The sequence below is a fragment of the Athalia rosae genome, chromosome 5, assembly GCF_917208135.1.
Source record: "Athalia rosae chromosome 5, iyAthRosa1.1, whole genome shotgun sequence".
Classification (NCBI taxonomy): Eukaryota; Metazoa; Arthropoda; class Insecta; order Hymenoptera; family Athaliidae; genus Athalia; species Athalia rosae.
Window position 1 is genome coordinate 7,057,951 of NC_064030.1, and position 18,723 is coordinate 7,076,673.

At 38.0% G+C, this 18,723-nt stretch overlaps 1 long non-coding RNA gene and 1 other non-coding gene across 2 annotated transcripts in view; both read right to left on the reverse strand.

Moving 5' to 3' along the window:
• Positions 1 to 18,723, reverse strand: part of LOC125500998 — a 58,768-nt gene that overhangs the window by 32,761 nt on the left and 7,284 nt on the right. The window contains exons 13-18 of the long non-coding RNA XR_007278450.1: positions 16,236 to 16,355; positions 15,259 to 15,369; positions 14,912 to 15,050; positions 6,902 to 11,223; positions 4,547 to 4,811; positions 2,947 to 3,199 (exon numbers count right to left, since the gene is read on the reverse strand). This is a non-coding gene — a long non-coding RNA (uncharacterized LOC125500998). The remainder of the gene's footprint in view (positions 1 to 2,946; positions 3,200 to 4,546; positions 4,812 to 6,901; positions 11,224 to 14,911; positions 15,051 to 15,258; positions 15,370 to 16,235; positions 16,356 to 18,723) is intronic.
• Trnad-guc lies at positions 9,885 to 9,956 on the reverse strand. Its single transcript has one exon. It is a non-coding gene; the product is annotated as a tRNA-Asp (tRNA).

Sequence of the window (18,723 nt, forward strand, 5' to 3'; positions counted from 1 at the left end):
TCCGGTCGCCTGCAATTTACGTGAAGTGATTTTGTAAAATTTGAAAAAAAAAAAAATGTAGATCGAAGGTATATCGACGTTAAATTTGTACGGGAATGAGAGGAGAAATAAATTTTCAGGCGTACAATCAATCGTGACATATGATATTTGTCGCGGTAGAGCAGAGGGGGATGAATGAAATTCATTTCAGCCGGGATTAAGTCACTTGACTTTGACAACAACGGCGCATAGGATGAACAATCACGTGGTACTAATCAAATTGACGAAGAGTAGTGCAATAAGCAATGGAAATAATGACGTCAGAAGTCACACCGTTCCCTCGTGTTCATCACGACAGGCTCTGGAATTACGTAATCTATACGCGGGTGGACTGAACGTCGCTACATAATTATTCGTACATAATAGGTAGGTTGTATGTGGATAATTATATGTATGTCAGGTATGTGTAATGTGACATAAGATGCGCGAACAGATAAACGACAGCCTGTTTCATGTTCTTATTGTCAAAACGCGCGGAATGCACCGGGTACACGACCGAAGAATGAAATCATCTCAGGGTCGAATGAAAATCAATCAACGCATAAAAAATGAGTGATTTCAACGCGCTCGTTCTCTGACAATGAGTCCGAACAGTGCACGTCATGGCCTCGCTTCGCCTTATTTCAATTAGTAGCTCGCCATGAAAGACGAATTACTCCTAGCGAATCGATGATGATTTAACGCGAAGTGTGGGTAGAACGCATCAAAAAACAATTTCGAAACAGTTATGATGCTACGTTTTTTCATTAACATGTTAAACTTGAAAAAGAATCCAAAAAACTCTCTACTCCCCGAACGTAACTGAACTAACCGAAATAAGAAGGAAAAAGGACACCTCACGGTACCGGCGTTGATATTTTCACCTTCCAGAAAGAGCTTCAGAAACGGATATTTCCGTGTAGCCGGATCACCCTTGATTTCACCGAAACCCCCAGACGACTTAGGATCTACCGAACGCTCGTGGCAACGGTCATAGGTGAAGTAATTTTCGACTGGGACTTCCCCGGCCAATTATTATCAGCCGATCAATTTTTTGTCAGGTTTAGGTACTACTGACCACATAATAAACTAGGTGTAATGACGTTGATCGAACTTTCCCATATCCGCGGCGAACGTGTACACGCGCTCAATGACCATTGTCAGCGAAATTTGAGAACGGTATTTCTAAATTCGTGACCCATGAGAACAGCAGGTGATATTTTTTTAGTACCTACGAGCAGACCGAGCAATAAACATCTTTTTAATTAAAATTCTCATCAGCGGTCGCCGTTCCCGTCGCATTACCGTCGATTCTTTCCTTTTTTCGACGCTGCCAAAAATCATCTCTTCGTTCGACATTCGCGTCAAATTATCGGTTTTCAGAGGGGAGTAAAATCGCGCGTGGCAACCGTTTGCCAATCGGTACACTCATGTTATAGTCTCGTGCGCGTGACATTGACGAAGCAGCAGCATCAGGTTTATTCGGTTTCGTTTCAAGCCGCCGGTTTTGTCAGGTTCGAACCAGCATCAACTGAATAGTTGGACCCCCTCCGGAGTCTGGAGCTTCGTCGTCATGGGATAAAAATTTGTCCCGCGTCTGAGAATACCGAGAATATGTTAATGGAAATAGAATCTGGATTCTCGTTTCCTGGATCCCAGGAGAACGGTAAACGTCAGTTTTGATGTACGTACCAATACTACGTTACATGCACGGTAAATTTATAATTCGGTGAAATCTTTCGGGACGGAACGTAATAACGCTGGACTTTTTTTCCTTCTTCGAAAAGCCCTTTCTCGTCTGAATGAAAAAAAAAAGAGAAAAAATTGTATTATTTTGAAATCGGAAAGGAATTTCCAAAATATTTCTAGCTACTACCAACGTGAGTGCGATTGAGGATTTTATCCGCGCACGTGTAAGTTTACGTACCGTTCTATCCTTGGCATAAATTTTTTCCGTACAATTATAATTACAACTTTATAAACGACAACGATCAATTAGCCTAGATAAAAAAAAAATATATTAGCGATGAGGGGTCCACTTCGCTTATGATCGACGAAAATTTTTCCTCTCATTATATCAAAGATTGGTCACAGCTGCGAATGACTTCTTCTTGTGTCATCGACGTTTTACTTACAGCGACACGTGAAAAAGCACTCACTTCACAGTGAAATAGACGGAAAACCGCACTTGGCGATATCGCGACCACAACGTAAAAGGCTACGAGCTCGGATAAGAATACTACACCCATAGAGCGTGACAGATAATGTTCCGTTTGTTTTATTGATAATTTTTCCATGTTTCTTTCGGGGCAGGTACGAATCAGAAAAATCTCTCTATCTCGCGATCGATCAAGATGCTCTTTCGATATGAGAGGAAAAAAATCGATCCAATCTACGGTAGGCTGAAAACCAGAAAGCTGCTATTTGGCACAGTGCGGAGATCGGCATAATGTGTGGAAAAAAAAGGATGAAAAAAATTGATTGAGTTATTCGTTAGGTGGCTTAGGTGGTACTGAATTAAAGTTTACGTTTTGCAAGTCGCCGATAGCCGTGATGTCGTGAGACGATCTCGCAGTCGGTCGCCTCGAAGATGATGTGGCATAACACAGGTTGCGGAATACATACCTTACATAACATTTCAAGAACGAATGAAGAACATGTTAGTTCAATAATATAAAACTTGGGATAATATGTGTATCAACAGAATAATACTCGGAGTTCGGATATTGACCCGCCTGCAGAGTAGATGAGTTATGCATATATTGACGGACTCCTTTGAACTTGAATGCGAATAAAATAGATATTCATTTATGCAAACAAGAATTAATTTCCCATTCCAAAGCGTTATATTCGTTCTGGTTTTATTTCGAACGAAAAATAAGGACAAAAATGTTGAGGAGCAAATGAAAAATGATATAGGTACCGTACCGTCATTGGATCATGAAAAGGTTTCGGCCGGATGATTTTTTTCTTCCTCTCTACTGTTTTTGTTTCCATACAACGTAACGAAAATAGTCCTATCTTCGCGCCGGGGAAAACACCCCTCACAATCAGTCACTGTATAATTCATGATTTTTTTATCAGTTCGCAATAACCGGCCAGTCTTCTCTTTTTACCGTCGATTTATTTCCTTGGGAATACGAATCGCCGCGAACCAACGGACGACGGAATATTTCGATACCTGTAAATCCACACGTCGCCGAGACGACGTCAAAGTTCAATTTTATAAAATAAAAGATAAATTATTTTTTTAATTGGATTTAAAATAGTTTTATTACGTATTTTAATCTCAGGAATCCGAATCTGAAAGAAAAATTGATCTATCTGCAAAAATGACCAAGTTATCTCTATTTTTTCGCATTTTTTGGTACAAATTTGAGGATATCTCGAAGGGAAAAAATCGTAGCTCAATTTGGCCAACGGATTCGTGTTTCTGAGGTCAAAATACATAAGAAAAGTGCCATACGATCAATTTTTAAAAATAAAAATTTTTGGCTAAAATTTGAGATTTTTCCAAGGGGTACCCCTTACGATTTTTTCAAAATTTGGCCAAAAATTCTTATTTTTAAAAATTGATCATATGGCAGTTTTCTTATGTAGTTTGACCTCAGAAACACGAATCCGTTGTCCAAATTGAACTACGATTTTTTCCCTTCGAGATATCCTCAAATTTATGCCAAAAAATGCGAAAAAATGGGGATAACTCGGTCATTTTTTAAGATAGATCAATTTTTCTTCCAGATTCGGATTCCTGAGATCAAAATACGTAAGAAAAGCATATTACACCCACTGAAAAAAATGATTTATTTTTTGCTCAAAAATCGAATTTTTTTTTGGTTCTTGAAGAGTAATCTCACATATAATCAGCTTGGGAATCCAAATTCTGAAAGCCAAAATCTTCTACACATGCAATTGTTCGAGTAATCATCAATTATTCGCTGTTGGGAGCAAAAAAATTATAAGACATATCCATTGGTTTTAGTCGTAGACCCACTTTGATTCGTCGCAATCCATGCATGGGTCTAAATATTCAAAGTTCTCGGTCTACGAGGAAGCCCAAGCTTAGCTGGAGTCAGGTAGCCACGGGCGCGCGGTTTGTTGTGGGGCGTCACCTCTGCTCAGCCCTGAAGGTGACGACTCACAACAAAGCGCTACGCTGCTGGCTACCTGACTCCAGCAAAACTCGGGCTCCCCGACCCAACTTCAATTCTAAGTTTAAAAAAGAGCATGTAAATTTTTGATTTTATACTTAGGACAATAATTTGCGAATTGAGAAACGAAGAAACTCGAAAAACAAACTGTCAAATATTGAATCTTCAAAAACTTGAAACTTTGAAATATTTGATTGAAAAATATTGATTGATTGAAAAATGGTATGATAATATTTATGATTACGATTACGCGCTATGAATGAGTATAATTTACGTATATGCTTTCTAATATTGTTATTATAATCTGAATATTAAAAATCTCCCTTGCATTTGTTTTTGGTACAAGATTTTTTTATTTATATAGAGGGATTACGCACTCGCAACTTACGATCGCTGGACTAACATCTCTGCGGTGTCACTCTCAGGATGATGGAAAGAAAAACGTCTGCTTACGAAACGTGTCGCAAATCACGCGACGACCATGGCTGTTATACTATATAGGACAGAACACACGGATGTAGATTGTAATACAAATTGCATATCTGTACCTATCATGTTCCGCAAGCTTGATGCGATTTTTTTCAAAAAGCAAACAGGCACCGCTCGCTCCCTCCCGCATCAAGTTTTCCGTCTCACGTCCGCCTGTAATTAGGAACAAGTGAATTAATGCGAGTATAGGAATGGAAATAAATTCTGACTAATTACACCAGCAGAGATTGCACGAAAGATACACGGATCATGCGAAACGTCTATCGGCCGTAAGAGATTTTAAATCGTACCGATCGGTGTACTGGTTATACTAATAGAAAGTAACACTCCTGTTTGCGACGGTAGATAAGCAATAATAACCAATTACTATCGATCTTGTGTATCGTATGGTAATTACAGTCCTTCAATCTTTGTATAGCAGAAAAATTATTATCCGGTTTTGCAGACAACGGCACTTCGCTGTAAATTCACCGTAATAAAATGATAAATTGCGCGATTGATTAACTCCCGACGAATGTTATACTCCGTCATTAAGGAAGTTTCAACCGCAGACATATATGACGTCCATCCACGCGCATTTCGGAAATGTGAAACGAGTGCGAACCGGTTACAATTTACGTCCGCAACTAGATTGTAACATCGCGTATGGTACAATATCTTTGTACGAACATGAATGGCGATCGTGATGTCCGATGCACATGCTTTTATTAATATACACATCAACCGATCGCGCTTTCCAGCCTTCCAAGAGTAACACAGATTTTTTCAAGCGGTTAATTGAGAATGTTCGGTACTTCACAAACGTCACATCGCCATCGATCAAACCGAAGGCCCCTTGCAAAAAAAACAAAATTAGAAGACAATTCGTGATGAAAAAAAATCCTATTTAGGTAATTGATGCGTATGTGCGTCGTGATCGTTTAAAATGGAGGTGAAATATGTGTGTACATACGTATGTACAATGAAATGTAATTCAACTCCCAACCGCGACTTGACCTAAATTAATCTTGGAAATTAAGGATCGTCCACTAATTATTGTATTTTCTACACGTCTCTTGTCCAAACACAGTGAACAATAGGTAGCTACACGGATGTATATAATTTTCGCGATTTTGATTCCAACGTTCAGAGCTATAGACGTGTTAAAATGTGAACAGTACCAGAATCCAACACAGTCGGTTTACAAGGTGCATTTCACAAATGTCAAAGTGCAAACTAATTATAACCCTGTTTGTACGTCGCTAATGAAATTAACCTACATACGAAAGAGATTTCCAACGTTGATTAGGGAAGTTGCAAAAAGAAAAAAAAAGAAAAAAAAGCAACTTCTCATGTCTACGTACAATGTAAATAGCTACATGCACGTTTGAAAAAAAATTTTCGCATCGAAGCTGTTGTTAAAATTATAACGAAACATGGCAAAATAAATACCCCGCATTTGTTGCTCCGGTTGTTTGTTTTTCCAATCCGTCCCTGCTGAGTAAAGCGATCGAGGATTGCGGGATATGTTTGTTCTTCGTATCAATCAAGATGACGAATGATTCGAATCATCCTCTTCGGGGGAGAGGATCAACAAATTTGTATACTTACTTATGTTAGTACGTACCTACGGATTATGAGTTACGACCACGTGCGAATGTCATGAGCGCGAAAATCGCCTCCTCTGCATACATATATACGTGTGTACCGTGTATAAATACAGCGGATGCGATGGTTTCGTAAACATTCACGTGCGTCCGAATCGAGATATGTAAACCTTGTAAATTATTAGACACGCTCTTGACTGGCAATCACGGTAGCCGAAGGTTGCTTGTAAATTCATCTGTAGCGTCATTGCGATGATTCCCGTGTATCGTCAACATCCGAAAAATGAAGCGCAGTTAATCGTAGGTGAACGGGAACAATAGAAAAAATAAAAACGCGAAAAACCATCGAATTAATGAATGTTTACAGCACGTATACACAATTTCGCACATACGAAAGTTATGCGGGATGTCGCGTTACTTTCGCTTTTCAAACAACGAACGACCGATGTTCGATTCAATAGAATATCGCACAGATAATGATCTGCAATATTCTTTTTTTTGCGACTACAACCTATCCATTGTCTTCCATCATCACCTCGGTTCGGCCTTCGCCGTACAACGTTACATCGATTTTGTATGTATGTATTTATATGTACGTACTGAAATTATTCATGCATTTCGTCCGATGTTACGAATAAATTGAACGTATTAACTCACGTATACGTGCGTAAGACGCGAGCAGCGTCGACGAAGGATAAGTTGTATGTGGGGTACGGTAAAACCTTAGAAGCTGAAATCACACCGTTGGAGCTCCAAGGTATGGACCTGTTCGATACGAAAGTACGTATTTGAAATGACGTCATCGGGTCATCCGGCGGTTAAGTGAAAGTACGGAGCGAACACAAGCCTGTACTACAGCGTACCGTACAGCTTATACCAGGCAATTCTACCGCCTCTGACATTATGTGTATATGGTATATGAATACATATGTATTTCATTATTACCAGCTCTCGTGACTAGAGCAAATGTTCGTTCGTGTCTAGGCGACCAACTTATGAAATATGTAAAGTAATCTAATAGCAATGCAACCGACAATTGTAAAGCCGAAACGAAATTCATAACGCGGCTATGTTACTTTTTCATTTTTATATCCAGTTCGTAGTATTACTAGATTTCAATAAAAAACGCAAAACACAAAACATTTTCATCAATTTTAAAATAACTCGAGAGTTTTTTGATTTTCCACCGCCATTTTGGAGTATTTATTTCGAATTCTTGGAACACGACCTCAGAATCGTGATAAGTGCTTCAAAAAGCTGGCAGTTGACCAATTCCCATTGAAAATCTGCTTCTTCAAATCTAGATTCTGAAAAATGTATTTCTTTTCGTCCACCAAATCGTACGTGACCTCAATTTTCGTTGCAATACAGCTGCGCTTATCTCGAACCATCGGTAATTTGGTTGAAAATTAAGGTCCTGAACTTTTGACGGTCGCTAGATCTGAAATAGTCCGTATTATAACGAAAGATTAACACCATTTCATGTAAAATATTTTTAAAAAATTACTAACAACCGCATCGATATCGTACTAGCGCACAGAAAAGTTGGTGATCATAAGTTTGTTCTTTTCAATTTTGTTCTTCTACTTGCTTAGACACCTGTAGTCACGCGCTTTTTGTGCTCGTTGCTTTTCTAATTAGCACGAATGTCACGAGCAAAAGTTAACCGTTTGATATCCGTTAAAGGCAGCGGTCAATACTCTATTTGTCACTTCGTTATAATTATTATGCTCTTTGTTTGTTAAGAACGAACGTTAATTATTTAGCGTCTATACTTCCCTATTAGTCATTTCAATCAATTCATTTATATGCTCGTACCGCGAAATCTGCAATCGAACTACGTTTCAGGCGCGTTAAATACTTCGTATCAATTTTTTTCTCTTCTCCATTTTATTTCCAGTAAATTTAATTGGTTTCTGAAGTGTGGAAGAAACAAAAAATTCGGCTCAAGTAGAAGAAGTAAGGAGTATGATCTGTCATTTTTTTTGTTAAATAGAATTGGTATTATTTTATTTTGTGAATAGGAAACAATTTTCGTTTGAAGTTCAATTCTCTCTCCACTTCGATGCAAATTGACGCAAATCGTGCGTTCATAATGTACACAAATCGCTCACAAAAAGCAATTAGCACGATTATCGATGCATTTTAGGTTGACCATTGAGAAGTTCTAATCATTATGTTTATCTGCAGTACACGATCAATGACGTCGTTGTCAACATTTGAAATGATTAAACCTTTCGCCAATTCGTACAATTCTTATTTTTTCAGTTGTGTAATTTCTGGTTCATCTAATTATTACGAAGATGGAAGAAAAAAAATTTAATAACTGTGAGATTAGTTTCAGTTTTCTCTTTATCTCGTCAATGACATTAACTGACTGCGGGGTCTAGTGGATCTATTTTATCGCGATGTAAAAGAAATAACTGCGACGTATTTGAAAATAACTCTTATGTATTATTTTTAAGTTTCGAAGGTATCCGTCTGTATTCAAATATTCACGGTTTCTGAAACACCTAGAGAACCGTTGGAATATTTTATCTATTCAAGTATTTTATAACATACGCTTGTTTTTCATCTTATTGACGTATCATTTTTCAAAAAGTTACTAATCAAATATAGATATGTTGTGGCAATTGAATTACTCACAATCTAAATTGTCGCATTCGATTCGTGCTATCGAATGATTGAAAACTTTCAACATTGATTTTAGAACAAGAGATGAAAAAATGTAAAATTGTAACCAAACTATCCAATGATCTTGTCATGGGATAGGCAAGGCATTAGCTTAAGTTTGGAAGTAATGTAAGTCCTGTTTGACACCCGATGTGTAATAAGTCAGCACACAGGTAACACAAGGACTAGGTGCTATAAAATCACGTGTATTTTGATCTTATTTTCCGCGAAAATGAATCGGATTTGAGAAGGTTCGTCGTCTCTTCGAGCGAGGGATTTGAACTCGCGTGAGCCACCATGTGAATCTCACGTGCTAGCCAAAGCGCTATCCACCACCGTTTCAAATAGTCGATACCAAATACGATGTCGACTTTGAAGAATGAGAAATGAAAATCTACTTAATCAGATATTTTTCATGATCTAATTAGTGGGGTTTTTTCAAGTTTAGCATCTTTAGAAATCCAATTACGTTTACGAAGACCATATAAATGCCGCATGCTTCCAACATGAGGAATAAAATTAGAATCCATTGTCGCCGAAATAAAAATATTATTTCTTCATGAGAGAAAGCCTCTTCACATCAATTTCTCTATAGCATTACGAAACGAGTTGATTTTATTTTTGATTTTTACTCGAATCAAGTTTCAAAATGCACGAGTATGATTAATTTCTTTCCACTCTAATTAGGGAATATTTGTACTTCATTTTATTATCGCACAAAATTAGTGATATTTGATTATCACATCTTTCAATATTGTAATTCATCTTACTTCGCTTTTTTGTTAATCTTTAGAGTACATACCAGGATTTGAAGTATCAAATTTATGTCAAAAGGTAAGTGTTAATATCAATATAAATAGCGGAATAAAATAAGAAACATAGATTAAGCTATGTATTTAATCCATACTACCAAATAAGTGGTTTTCTGGTACTCTAAAAGTTAAATGTTGAGAGAAGAAAAAAAATCCTCCCCGGCGGGGAATCGAACCCCGGTCTCCCGCGTGACAGGCGGGGATACTTACCACTATACTACCGAGGACTTGAAGAATTATGTCTAATTAAAATTTAAAACCTCAATATTTTATGATACATTTATTATGTTTTATTATAATAAAAATGAATTGATGCTGGGACATCATTTTTATTCGTTAGATCTCTGATTTTTACTTCAATTTTGTAAACGTAATAAGTGAATTGTCGCGCTAAATTTTTCCAATTATCTTAAAACGTTATTGCATGAAAAGCGCGTTCACAATTAATCGAGTTTTGGGATAATATTTTTGCTTTCTATATTATTCACATCAAGATTTTTATAGCTGGAAAATGAGAAGAGTGAATGATCCCAAGATCATAGAAATTTGGCGCCTGTATGATTACTTTTAATTTTTGTTTGTTTATCACACTAACTCACCAATTGGTATTGTAAATATTTTTGCCATCACGTCCAACGCCACGTGCCTGTAATATCCAATTCCGCTTCCTATGATTATAACTTGAGCAAATCTGTTAGCGATAAATTGTATTCGATTTGGTAAACATATAAAACATGCACGGCCAAACGGTGATCTTTTTTCATTAATTTCTTCCTCCTTGTTCAGGTAATGTTTTAACGAATTGAAAAAAAATTTCAACTTCTTGTAGGTAGCTTACAATTAACCAGTCTATAATCATGAGATCCGCCCACTAACTTCTGATCGGTTTTTACTATGAAAATTCTCGTGTATAACGAGTAGAATTTGAAAAAGGCATAGACTTATACGAGGTTGTTGATTAACCGATATTTTTCGCAGTGTTCTGGCGTCTGAATAAATTGCGAAAAGCAATAGAACGCGTTAAAGATGCGTATTTAAACCATCTCATACTGGTTCTCATCCAGATACCACTCGTTACGATCTGCGTCATGTTAACATCTACGATTTGCATCACTAATTGGATGATATCAATTCCGCTGTGGATATAACATTGACAAACATATACGTCGATCGTTCAAATAATTTGAGCTTTTGCAGCTCGTTGGTATTTATCGATTCAAATTATAGCAAAACGAACGAGCAACTCACCCGGTAGACGTTTTACTGTCTCGAATATCATTTTGAACTAATATATTTATCAACTACATTTTCACTTATTCTTTCCTATCAATAATTCGAAAAATCTCTTACCGCGATGCCTGTAGTATATTCTCTAGAATAATCCATTTTTCTTCAATGTATCTTCTTCGGAGGGTAGATCTTGCCTAAGTCTACCTCACAAGGTGACTCACATTCTGCACTCTATCCCAAAGCGAATATATTTTGTGCAGTCATCTAAAATTGAGCAATGAGTTTTTTTTTCTGGCAAATCGGTTTCGTTTTAACTGACTGTTATAATCAGCGAAACGGTGACACTTCTAATTTTATATAAGGTTTGTATCATTTTATTTCTCTTTCTACTTCGGATATATATTTCTTTCCTCCCATCAAATGATAGTGAAATAACGTATCATTTTTATTTTATTTTATTTCGGGCCTCAACTCCGGAGAACTTGAAGACCACAAAATTCTGCAGGAGTTCCTATTTTGACTGGACCATTCATATGAAATCGATATACCTATACGTATATGATCGAAAACTGCGGCGTTATTTTAGATTTTCTCGAAACCCCAACCGAAGCCATATTTCACCATCGGCCTTCGTTCTCCCCTATTTTTCTACTCTCCTTCGGTATTATATATACGATATTCATGGACCTCTACCAAATAATAGACACACGGAGGCTACAGGGTTTGTTAACCCGTCTGACGAAAGAACAGTCGACCATCAATATATGTTGATCCATCCCTCGTTTGAACGAGTTCTACAGAAAACCGAAGTGTTGAAGAGAAAAATTTTGGCGACGAATAAAAATAAATGAGAATCCGAACCTGCGACCGAGTTGACACAGAATGCCCCATATTCTCGAATACACTTCAAAGTTTTCTACTTACATCTATTTCTCGTCAAGTTTATTTTCACACGTGCAGTCACGGCGTTTATCTTTTCGTTTCATGGCCGAGGTGCCGCTATAACGAATTCGGAAGGTAGTCGCGGAACAAATTTGGCCCAGGTTTTGGTGCAAGGACCACGCTAACCATGGCCCTGTTCAACAACCCACGACAAAAACGACTAATGACAATATAAGTATAGATCATTGTCGATCCCAATTCAAAAAGATCTAAAAGAATCAGAGCTTTCATTTCATCTGTGGGCAGGAAGAATTTTACTCGGCGTCATTTTCATTTCCCTTCTTTTTTTTTTTTTTTCGTTGTTTCGGTAGACGCAAAAATTACTTGCGGTTGAAAATATAAAAGTTCGAATTTCCTTAAGCAGAAATTCAGAACAGGTATATAATCGTATATAAGGATTCGCCTCATTAGTTATATAGCTTCGAATGCGATGTACATCGATGTATCTGCAGTGGTCAGTACAGTTGCGGTTACCTTGATTCAAGGTGAACGTTATGGTGTGGAATTGCATCGGTGTATTATTTTTTCTTTTCCTTTTTTCATCACGCAGCCGTTACGTGTAAGTGAAATTACTCGAAATCACAGAGCAACGGCTCTGCAGCTTCAGGCGATGCGGATAATCAAATACTATGCATGCAAAATCTCGATGCACATAATGTGAAGTCTATAGGAATATCGGTACAAATAAAATACGCCGCAGTCTACTGAATATATACTTATGCAACCTGCGATGTATTATTCCTTTCGCTAACCCATTTATTCAGCCAAAGCCGCGCCGAATAATATCTTCTAAAGCGTTAACTTTCTTTTTCAAAGTTTTTCGCGCGTACGAAGAAAAAGCGTGTACAGAAGATTGCATTTGATTTAATCATTGACTAGCGATTACACCTGCCCATGTGAGATAATGATCGAATTTATATTCATGTACCGAACTATTCCATTTTCAAAGTTTCCTATTTAATTTTACCCCTAAATTATCTGCCGCAATCTACACTGCAGAATCGTGAAACCCGAAGCCGCTAAAGAACTTCTATGTTACAAAACGAGGTCAGCGCGTGTTTCCACTTCCGAGTATGATTACCTCTACCTTTCCCTACCGCATGAACGATAAAATTATACACCAGTTCGCACCACGCGCAAATAAGTTATAATTATATACGCGAGATGTGATTAACCAGATAAAGAAATACATACACATACACAAGCACCGTGGAAGATTGCATTAAATCATATTTCTAGACTATCATAGAAGAGGGCATTGAGTAGAAAAAACTGGGATGGCGACTGCAGCCTCGAGAACAGTCCGAAAAAGTCTTTCGAGTTCTTGGTAAATTGGATGAAAAGATAGGTACTCGATATTTTCTACCCTATCATTGTAATGGCTAAACCTATGGCGAAAAAAAAAATCTCATTGTTACGAAGGGGAGGGTGAAGAATGTCGTAAGGATCAACATTCGATTCAGCCCCGGGTGCCCGGTGTGTTTCACTGTTTTTCTTTGACGTTTGCGCTAAAATAATTTGACGCTAAATAACTGAATAGTTGTAGGTAATTGAATGGCACCATAGATACGGCACTGAAAAGACGTTCGTGTCAACGGTTCAGCGTAGGTGGTAGAATGACTCATCCCCTTTGTTTTTGCACATCAGACCATCGAGGAATACAAATTTTGCACGTGTCTTGCAAATGATTAAATATATCAACGATCGACGAGTACGAACGAACATATACAGTAATAAACACATTGCGAGGAATGTTGTTTGCGGGTTTTATATTTTGTTTATCATTTCCAAGGATTATGCCAGGCATTTATTTAACTTTCGCCATAAGTCAATCGACGCGCGTTTATTCAGCGTCTATATTTATAGGGATGTTTTCGATCGAAAAATCAATGACGACTTTGATTGTCGCCGGACGCATTTTATCGCGCGTCAAATTACGACGATAATTACTGGGGAGGGGAAAAGGGGGAGATAATCTTATTGGGTTCATTCGCACGTTCCCTGCAAAGCTCGCGAAACAAAGGTTTTCTACGGAGTAACGAGTGCAAATGAGTCCCAATTATAGACCACATGGGTGAAAGGGCTCGGATCGAATAGGAAGCGTTCTCTGCACGCTAAATTTCCTAAAATAAACGTCGATGAAGTGCGAATACCGCGTGCTACCAGCCAACCGCGAAGTTACAAATTAACGAGACGAAGATTTCAAAGCGTAAAACAAAGCTGTATCGACCGAGCGTACAAAACATCTAGCATAGGCAAACAACTGGAAAATTGCAGGTTGTTAACTCACTTTGAGTTCGTGATCCGAGGAGGCACAAAATCGACCCGTGAATCATCCGGGGGACGATTTTCCTCGGTGTATTACTGCATGACGTCACACGGAGACTGCACGAGCTTCTGGGTTTTTCCTTACCGAATTATACCAGTAATTAAGGAAGTACGTGTATTCTGAACTTCTGAGTCATTCTAAACGCACTTGCGAATTTTTATCACAGAAAGCGCACGTCGAAACGACGATTTTCTGATCGACCCGAAATAAAAGGGCAACGACCGACGCGTACGTGAAATTTTCCGAAAAATTATCGCGAGCGCATTCTACGCCTTAGATATATAGGAAGAAGACAATAATTATTTAATTCGTGGAATCGGAAGGTATAATTTAACGGAGACAATTCGTCGTTTCCGTTCTTCGAGCTTGCAAACGTACCGCAATTACGTCGTGTGCACCTTGAGCATTTTAATTGAACTTTGTTTCGCATCAATTATAATTTAAACTCTGTATTCTGCGCTCGAATTTTTTTGTGACTTAACCGAAGTTCCGTTACGCCGAATATATTCGTCTGTTACATTCGCTCACTTCATAAGTCACAAGCCCATAGAAAATTTTAAGAGAAATGTCTCGTCGTATGCGTCATTTTCCCAGTCCAATTTCATTGCATAATTGAAAATTTCATACCCAGTCACATAATAATTAGATTTGTAAAATGTGGATAATTTCGTATATACTCACGTAATGCGCATCTCGAATGAATTGCGATGTGCGTCAAAGCAGAGTGAATACGAAAGCTGCAGCGAGTGACGAGCTTTTAGTTGTGACGAATGAAACGGATTTCTTGAATCGGCTGTACACGAACGTAATTACCGCGATCCTGAAATTTCAATGCAATCCGTGATGTCACAAGATGAAAATTTCCGTTATGATGCAACGCGGGTACAGAGAGTAATTCTCCGCCGGAGTATTCGAAGAGAATTTCTAATAGCACAGTCTCGTCGGAATCGATCACGCGGATGACGCTTGAAAGTAGATGCCCTTGAAACGATCCGTGTATGCAAACGCAATCAGCAATGAAAGTCTACCTTCTCATTCCTAATGTCGAGCTGCATCCTGGTGCAGGTGGCACTGGTTAACAACTGTATACAGAGCAATCCACTCCGTCGTCTAGCTTCCGAAGTTTTGACTCTGATCGTCTAGGAATCAGAAAAAGGGAAATATTGTTTCAATTATCTTTCACGCAAACGAACGTGCGATCTACAGAACTGTAAAACAAAAATTCATAAGACGCCCGCTTCGAAGAAGTATTGAAATTTTCGCTTCCTAAAATCTCGACGATGTTGATCTTTGTAGTTTCTATAACTAAACGGATATGATACAAACAATAAATCCGAAACATTAGAAGCACATTTGAATATCCATTCGCAATAAAGTTGTACCGGTTATTATCACGTTAGGTTACAATATCGTTTTCAATATCGACATTGAAGTTCTGCTCGTATAATTGAGTCGATAGAAAAAAAAAATGATAATACAATTGGAATAATACGCGTCGAAGCGGAAGTTTCTACATGCATCGTTCCCCCTCGCGTACAGAATTATGCATGCATTATAGTTTGAGACACGTGTTGCTATGGATTACTAATTAGTTTCATACAGTTCTACCTATACAATAGGGCGCGACAAAGCGTGCCGCTGTACTTCCGAGTGGATTAAATGAAAAAAAAAACGAATTGCGAGGAACGTGAAACAAAAGGATAGCCCACAATCGTATCAGAAATAATTATTTTGCAGAAATTGACGTCACTTACTCTACCTCCGGCTGAATCTATAGATTTTTCAAGCATTTTAGTTAGAACTCAAAATTAGCCACTGCAAATTCACTTCCTCGCGATTGAAACATCAAAAAAGTGAAAAATCGAGGATATCTCTATGGGATTCATCGACGTATTCATGTCCTATACGCAAAAATTTTACCACAAGTCGTCTACCTTTTGAAAATTTATTTTTCCAATTACTCTTATTCTGCAGGCACAAAAGGTGTGGAATAAACGGAACATACCATCTCTGCAAAGAAGCAGTTGCGATGTAGTATATGCTACACGTAGAAAGTAGAGTCCTTAGAAGGAGACGTAACACCATACCTCTGGGGCGAATTTCGGACACTGAATCGCGTGGCTTCCTATCGGAAACAATGAACGTTATCTACGTCATAATTTAAGGAATTCAATACAACCAATCGAATCGGGGGATTAGTTCGTGCCCTCGAATGAAATACGTTTCAGACGAGTGTAATAAATAACGTATGTAGGGTAGAAGCATAACAAAAAACCCGAGAAACATTGATAAGGATTCTTGATAGCGCGGCTTTATTTACTATCGTTTATACGTCAACGAATTACGTGTATGGATTTTATAATTAGTCAAAATATTATGCGCAACACAGACGAATATACTATACCTACTTGACACGAGACTCTACCGAAATCTCTTGATAGCGTTAATTTGAGCATTCCTTAATGAATCTATTGACGCGTTCTTGCAGAAGATAAAATATGCCAGCGTCAAGGTTTATACATGACCGTAAATCTGGATCCGTCAACAAAATGTATAAATCCTTGTTTCCAGAGTTCAATTGGATGATAACCTTTGGAGCTTTGACGTATACACGAGCCTATCGAGTTCACCGTAATGATAATTAATTATCTAAAATTGAAGATAAACCCTACTGAATTAATTATAGCGTCACGCAGAATATGTTATGAATACAAAAGCATTGACTTAAACGCTGTATTCTAAATAATGATGATTCGGGGTCGGCAAAAATAGATTGTGTCATTATAATTCTGTTAATTTTTTTTTTTCAACAGCCCCAGCATGCTCGTGTCAACATGTGAGCTAACAATGTTTACACGGTCTGATAATTACGGCCGCGTAATAACGATTCCCTTAAACAACGGAGCCCTGACATAAAGTTGTATAATTATACCTAATCCACATTTGGGTATGACATCACATTTTTAGAGGTCAAAGCTTGCGGATTAGTGATTGCACGTGGTAAGAAAAAATATGTGAATAAAAGTCAAGCATTCGACAAGTTTTATACATTGACGAATATTTTGGAAATAAAAACGACCTGTTCTCTCCATAGTTTAATGCCAAAAAAACCGAATCACCAAACTCGATTGAGAAAATAATACTTCCCTTGCCTTATTATACAGCTTTGAATACCTGTATTCAATGAGAGACAATCGGAGTGAGATCGAATGATTTTATCGGAAAATCCAACAGCACTGGTCTAGATATAAGAGAGAAAAAATAGTTACGCGAGAGAATTCGTTGATACGTGACCAAGCTGAATTTCCTTGGTGATAGGGCGAATAAAGGGTTGGCAAGTTTCCAATGATTCCGCGAACGCGAATACAAGCAGCGTAAAGTGTGTGTACGTAAAGAAATCACGGCTAATGATACCGGGGTGAGTGGTGATCTCCGTTTTATTTACGATTATCCTAAGAACCAGACGCGATGATTGCTGGGTAACGTAATTGCTTGTTTGTGTGAAGAAGACGTTGATGGACTCAAAATCACCGGTTCTCCGAAATTGAAACACTATCCTGCCTGCATCGTGTTTAAAAATATTCTTGTGGCAGATCACGAAAGCTTAACGTATTTTCAACAAACCCAGCGATGAAACTTTCAACTTTTATCTCATCTCGTAAATTATCCATCTAAACAGGCGAGTGCACGAGAAAGTGTGTTGGAAAACCTAATTCTATCGTGCAGTACGTACCGAATGAACCTGTAATGCCCATATATCTGTCCGTATCTCAGCCCACGTTTTACCCGTAATGTTTTCAAATTTATCCAAAATCAGCGCCTGCGTTAATGCAAAACAAGACAGCTGCATTGTAGCACAGATTATGTAGTATCTCCGACTCTATACAAATAAACAATTTTGGTGAGTGGAAATGCAGATCAATTCGATTGCGCTTGATGATTATTTTCAGTTCATCGTATCATCTATTCAATGAAACCTATGCGGTTCCTTGATCTTCGACTGTAGCTTCGTGTTACTGAAATTGATTGCATATAACATCGAATCGTAAGCACATGTCACAGCGATTCAAAATCACTTACCTCTGAAAAGAAAATATGTATTTTTACATGGTCAGAATCTTTACCAATCGGAATGAATTGTTTAGAAATGTTATTCAAATCTGGGGGACAGATATCTACGTTAAGATACCAGACGACCATGGCCCAGCTGTCCACTACAGCAATTATAGTCAACCACGTAGACTGTATAGTACAGCTGATTACATCATTTCTGTCACACGTCCAACTAGTTGACTGGACTAGGTTTTTGGCTACGACTAAAGCCCGATTGACTTCAACGAATCAAGGGTCATTTGTTCTACTGACCATTACGCCGTTCGATCCTTCAACGGGTTTCCAAGTCTCAGAAGAAACTATTTAAGACGTTCGATTTATACCAGAAAGAAGCGAATAACAATTCTCTGATTGATATCACTCTACAGTTTATACAGACA